The following is a 7,262-nucleotide window of genomic DNA, read 5'->3' as shown; positions in this document are numbered from 1 at the left end:
CCGGCTCCTAGCAAAGGCCTGGCGCCGTGGGAGGTACCCCCGGGTGGGAGAAGCTGCGTGGTCCGGGCGCGCCGGGTGCTCAGTGCTGCTGGAAACAATCCTGGGCCCAACCCGTCCGGGTCCGCAAATAATAAACTACTACAAATACACTACGGTCCGTGGGCCACCCCTGGACAACCTGCAAGCTAGGGCTGGTTTTTACATTTTCAAATACTCGAGAACAACATTAAAACAAGAATAGCTCGTGACACATGAAAATGTATAAAATTCAATTTTCAGTATCCAGAAATAAGGTTTATGGGCACACAGTCGTGCTCATTCCTAAAAGTATTGTCTGGCTGCTTTCACACTACAAGGGCAAGAGATCTATGGCCCCCACTTGGCTCTTTAGGAGAAAAGTGTGCGGACTCTTGGTATAAACAAGCTAAAACATAAGTCACAGATTGACATGTGGTAGAAAATTATGGGGCCACCTGTTTTAGATAGAGCAGTGGGTTGCGACTTCCCTGAAGTCACATTTAAGCTGAAACCTGGAAAGAGGAGGAAGCAGGGGCAAGGATTTCAGGGAGAGGAGACAGCTTCTGCGCACTCAGGGAACCAAAGGCCAGGACGTGGGGCACAGACATCTGGCAGGAAAGGTGGGCAGGAGTCACACCGTGCAGGGCCCTGTAAGCCATGTGGAGGATTTGGGAGCCTAAGAAGATACCAAACGTAACTGGGGGAGTTCATGGTCACATTTATGTTCTAAAATGTGCTCTCTGGAGGGAGTCAATGGGGGGGGGGGACATATGTAATACGTTCAACAATAAAGAATTATTTAAAAATGAATGAATGAATGAATGAATGAATGAAATGTGCTCTCTCTGACCACTGCCCAGAATGGATAGGGCTGAGCCATGAAGATCAGGAGGTAGATGCAGAAGACTAAGGAAGAATTGATGGTGGCTTTCTCCCTCCAGTCCTAACCTGATCAAAGTCAGGACAGTTCAATACCTGAATGCTACCATTCAGAATGCTAGGGGCAGAGAAGGGGCAGCAACAGTCTGAGCAAATTCAGTCCTCTGAGAGAGGAGTGGTGGGAATATAAAGCAACCATATAAATTCTCATATGTATATATTCAGATATATAATAAAATGCAATATGATCAGAAGGAGGAGGTGAAATGAACACCTGCTCTGTGTCAGGCCTAGTGCTAGACAACTATTCACAGACATGTAGTCCTCACAAACTTTTTCAGGTACAGATTACCATCCCATTTGACCCACCACACCCAATGAGCTCAAGTAATTTGCTCACATTAGCAAATAATGACTGAGTATCGAATGTATTTATTGAATATACAAAACTGCAATAACTGACTTCAGTGGCACAGCTCTTTTCTAAAGACTACATTATCCCTTTCAGAGGGATTCCCAAGAGTGACTGGTCCAAAGGGGATGCATATCAAAGCAGTTATCATTATTACAACCATCCTATCTCTCTCATAAACTGTTCCAGAAACATTAGATGTTCCTAGATGTCAATTTCTAGATGATTCTTTGAGGTCAGCGATGATCTCAAGCCTAAAAGCAGGTTCCTGAGGCTATAGAAAAGATTTTTTTTTTAAATCCATTAAGCTTTGGAAATTCCATCTTTAGAGACTGTTAAGTAGGTGAAACGAGTGGGGGAGTGGGACACATGGGCTTCTGAAGGGAGCAGTTAGACATCATGATCACACTTAGTACAATTTGTATCTATTTTTTAAAAATCCCCTTCTCTCCTACTAGAGAAAGCATTTTGAGAGCAGAGACCTTGTCAGTTTACCACTGTAGCTCCAGCCCACGCTGCACAATTCCTTGGCATTTAGTGGAGTGTTAATATCTGATGAATGAAGCAGAGAAAAGCTTCTTTCAAATAATGTTGAAATGGAAAACTCTATTAATAGCACATTGGGTGCCTGATCCTCCTTTGCAGAGGCTGAATCACAGGACGTGGGCTGCCATCACGGGAGGCGCATTTATGTGGGGAGCAGCCCAAGGAGCCTGAGCAGGTGCTAAGTGCTGCAAGCAGTGGAAACCCCTAAAGAAAAGAACAAGCCAAATTAAAGCCCATCACTCAGCAACCACAGTCTCCAGGAGTCCTCCTTCCTTGGACTCAGCGGTTATACCCTGGAGACTGTTGGAGGGACGAGAAGGTAAGACATTCTCTCTGCTAGCCAGGGACACTTTGCTTCACTGGTGACAGGAGAAACTGATGTCCAGTCTGCCAGAGCCTAGAGCCTGTGGCCACTTTTCCTGCCTTTCACTATCTTATCACAGCACTGGATTCACCAATGACCTAGACTCCAGTCCTAGCTATGGCAGGTTCCAAATTCTCAGACAGTGGTTCTGAACTTGAGCAGGCATCAGAATCATCGGGGGGGGGGGGGGGCTTATTAAAACAGATTTCTGGCCTTCACTCCCAGAGTTGCTGATTTAGTAGGTCCGGGGTGGAACTGGGAACTAGGGACACTGAAGCTGCTGGCTGAGGCGGCACACTTTGAGAACCACTTTTTCCAAGAAAAGTTAGGACCTATCAGTATAGCCAGGACAGTGTTGCTCAGTGGTTGAGCATCAACCCATGAACCAGGAGGTCACGGTTCAATTCCCTGTCAGGGCACATGCCTGGGTCACCAGCTCGATTGCCAGTAGAGGGGCGTGCAGGAGGCAGCCAATCAATGATTCTCTCTCATCATTGGTATTTCTATCTCTCCCTTTCTTTTTGAAATACATTAAAAAAAAACATTTAAAAAATCTAAAAAAAAAAAGAAAAAGAGCAGGTCAGTATAAGCAATCTATTATGGGTACAAAGAATAAAGAGGTGTGTTGTCTGTAAAAAGTTTCCAAGCAACAATAAGACAACTAGAAAATTGATCATATTATATCATCATCATCATGCACAGGCAACTCTGAACAATATGAATTACAAAATACTCTTCCTGGAAAAAACTTTCAATGGTCTAAGTTGAAATAAGTCCTGTGACTACTCTGGAATATGGTTCAAATTAGCAGATTTTTATCACTTAGTCTTTATAAATATTGTATTCTCTATAAAAGCTAATTTTGGACTCTATTTATGCAGTCAGTCTCCAACACCCTTAGACTCAGCTACATACAAATATTTGTAGAGGAAGTTCTTGGTGGTTCAGAATGAGTTTGAGCTCCTTCAAACTCAGTTTGGGCACAATTTGTGTTTAACCCTTCTGTTACTACAGATTCCTGCATTTAAACAACATATATATATATATATATTTAAAGCATATGTGATTTTTCTTTTGTATGTAATTTTCCTTTTCTAAGTTATCTTTTTATTTTTAAGAGAGGAAGGGAGAGGGAGAGAGAGGGAGAGAGAGGGAGAGAGAGAGAGAGAGAGAGAGAGAGAAACATCAATGATGAGAATAATTGATCGGCTGCCTCCTGCACGCCTGCTACTGGGGATTGAGTCCACAGCCCGGGGCATGTGCCCAGACCAGGAATCAAACCATGACCTCCTGTTCATAGGTCAATGCTCAACCACTGAGCCACACTGGCTGGGCAAGAAGTGACATCTTTATGACAGTGAGTATTCCCATGCATAAACATGTTATACCTTTCCATTTATTCTTTAATATTCTTTTTATATTTTAAAAATATTTTGTATTCTCCTTCATAAGGTCTAGCATATCTTTTATAAGCTATATTCCTAGATATCTTATAGTTTTAGTTGACATTGAGAATGGCATATCCTAGCTTCTTATTTCTTCATACAGTAATCGATTGCTTTTTGCATGTTGACCTTGTACCTAGTGGCTCTGCCAAACTCTCTTATTAGTTCAAATAGTTTTCCTCTAGATTTTCTTGGATTTTTCCAAATTGACAGTAATATAACCTGCAAATATAGACACTGTTGTTTCTTTGCAATTTTTATCCCTCTTATTTATTTCTCTTATTACATTGGCCAGGAACTCTAGAATAATGGTGAACAGTAGTGATATAGAGCAATCTTACCTTGTTCCTGACTTAATGGAAACACTTTCAAACTTTCATTTTAAGTATAAAGTTTAGATTTGGGGTAGATAGCCTTTAATGAATTTAAATTTTTCCTCCTATTCTGAACTTCCTAATTTTTTATTATGAACCCACTTTAGTTTTCTATTTCTGCTTTTTGTAAGGATCAGATGATTTTTCTCCTTTACCCGTTAATTGGCAGATCACAGTGATAGATTAACTGATGTTAAATTTTCCTTCTGTGAGCCAAGGGAAAATTAATTTCAGGCCTGGATGATGCCTGCCTGCCTGACCCTGACCTTGGTCTCTCACAATACTGTTGCCTTGGAAACCGTGGAGTTGAGATAAATGGGGGATATTGTGTGTGGCTCCTTTGTTGTGTGCACAGGTTTAGAGGTGTTGTCAAGGGGCACATAGGCTGTGGGCCTACACAACCCGAATCATATAAAATATTGGTGGGAAATAGAGTCAACAGCTTCTGTGAGTCAAGGTGCCCCCCCGCCCCCCGCCCCCAGACCTATGCTTTCCCACTGGTAGCTGTACATGTCCTGTGGGTGAGTGACAAAAGAGCTTGTGTACTTGAGTAGCCACTGGACCTCCCAGCGAGATGAAAACACAGCATCTGCCTTATCTCCTCCTTAAATCATGTGTGTCTCGTGGGTCTGATTGCCAACTTGAATCCGTAATCACAGCTGTGGCACTGCACCCTCCGTTGCAGTGGTCATGACAAAAGTTTTTATACGCTGCTGGATTCTATTTGCTAGTATTTTATTTTAGGGTTTTTGTAAATATTCTCACGAGTTTGAGGTAAATTTTGTTTTCTCATATCAGCATCTGAGATTGGTTTGGCATTGGCTAGTAGGCCCACAATCCTTATCTGTAATTCCAAAATTTCAGAAGGTGCTGACAACTAGCAATAGGGTTTTTCTGGGGGTGGGGAGGTACAAATGAGCAAACTCATTAGGCAGCAAAACCTCATCTAAACTGATGTGAAGTTATCTCCAGTTTTTATTTATCCCAGTTAGTATGTTTTGCTGCAGAAATATTAACATATTTGATTGCGGAGGCTGGTCCAGCTTGTGCTGGGGAGGGGGCGCTATATACAACTTACAGGCAGCATAATCTTTCTAAACTCCCAAACCCCCAAAATGCTTAACACATTGCGTACCGCATAGAAATCTCTAAGACATACGCCAGGGACCGGACGTTTTTGGGCAAACTGCACGTTATTTAAATCATCATAACTACAGATCATAATGCACTTTAGGTGTTGGTTTTCAATAATTATAACATTTTTTTAAATATATTTTATTGATTTTTTACAGAGAGGAAGGGAGAGAGATAGAGAGTTAGAAACATCGATGAGAGAGAAACATCGACCAGCTGCCTCCTGCACATCTCCTACTGGGGATGTGCCCGCAACCCAGGTACATGCCCTTGACCGGAATCGAACCTGGGACCTTTCAGTCCACAGGCTGACGCTCTATCCACTGAGCCAAACCGGTTTCGGCTCAGTCTTATATAATGGTTTTAGGCTGAATATTCAAGAAGAAAAGAAGGCAGGCAAGCAGGCTGCATATTAAATTTTAGTAGAGATTGCCAATTGGTCTCCAGAGTGACTTTCCCCATTTATAATCTCACTGGCAATGTAGATTAAGTGTGCCTACATCCCTGCCCACTCTCCAACAACTTGATGTTGGCACATTTAAGTTTTTGCCAGTCTGATGGGAACAAATATGTCAAATTAATTTGCATTTCCTGTCTTTACAGAAAAGTTGAACATCTTTTAATACGTGTATTAACCCTTTATCATTTCTCTTCTGCATCTTGTCTATTAGTATCTTTTTCCTGTTTTCATATCAAAGAAATTCTTTACATATATTGGGTACATTTATTTGTTATATATTTTATAAATATTTTTTCATCTGCCATTTCTAATGTTATATTATCTTTCTGCATACAAACTTTTAAACTTTGTAGTAAAATTTATGAATTTTGCTTTTTCAGTAAATCTTAAGATTCTTCAAGGTCATAAATATATTTTCTAATGTTTTCTCCTATTACTCTTACAGGCCTTTTTTTTTAAAGATATATGCCCCCCCCCATTAATTTTTGTTAGTGGTATGAAGAGGGAATTTAATTTTAAAGTTTCCAGGTAATAAACTGTCCTAATATTTTTTGAATAATCCACTTTCCCCCCACTGATTGGAAATGCCAATATATACAAAATTCCAGTATATACATGGGTCTGGTTTTTTTTTTTTTAATCTTCTATTTTTGTTCCAAGGATCTATTTATCTATTCATGTGCTAATATCACATTATATTTATTAAAATTACTTTATAATATGTTTTGACATCTTGTCGGGCAAAATTTCGCTCTTGTTTCTTCCTTTTTCAAGCTGTCTTGGCTGCTCCGGAACATTCACTCGTCCCTCTGCATATTGGAATCAGCATGTCAAATCCCATCAAAATCTCGATCAGGTTTTGATTGGGATTGTGTTGAATTTATAGATTTATTGAGGGGATTAAAATGGAGCAGAAATATTAATTCTTAGCATGATGACATGGCCCCGAGAAAGTGTGTGGTCATGAACGGCTCTCTGTGGAAGGCAGGCAGCCACCCTGGGGTGCCAGCCCCTGCACCCACGTGCCCCTCAGCTACTGCCCCCTTGCCAGTCACCTCTACAGTAAAGCTGCTTCCTCATGAGCTGCATTATTTATCAAACGTTTGCTTATTTTACTAGCGAGCTAACAAAAGAGTATTTGTGCTCCTGAATTTTTGTGTGTTTATTTTTCTCTTGCTGCCCTTTATTATTTTACCACATGCTTGTGGTCCTAAACAGGACATTGCTTAATTTTCTAAAAATATATACATCTGTGTATTGATTTTAGAAAGAGAGGGAGAGAGAGAAACATCAGTGAGAGAGAACCATCAACTGGCTTCCTCCTGCCCGCCCTCTACTGGGGATTGAACCAGCAACCCAGGCAGGTGCCCTGACCGGGGAGCAAACCGGTGACCTTTCAGTGCATGTGACGAGGCTCAACCCACAGAGCCACTCCTGCCAGGCTGGGTACTATTTAGTTTTACATGCTTTCGAACCTCATGTCATTGAGTAATTCTGTGTGTATCCTTCCATCCTTTGCTTTTTTCTTTCTCAACGTGATATTCCCAATATTATCCACGTTGAGCACACAGCGTTTCCTTGTTTTTCACTGCGTTCTGTCATGTGAATAGACGGCTATTTATGGGTTTTT

The sequence above is a fragment of the Myotis brandtii genome, unplaced genomic scaffold (assembly GCF_000412655.1).
Source record: "Myotis brandtii unplaced genomic scaffold, ASM41265v1 scaffold274, whole genome shotgun sequence".
Lineage (NCBI taxonomy): Eukaryota > Metazoa > Chordata > Mammalia > Chiroptera > Vespertilionidae > Myotis > Myotis brandtii.
The sequence above is the reverse complement of the archived record's forward strand: the minus strand, read 5'-3'. Positions refer to the sequence as shown.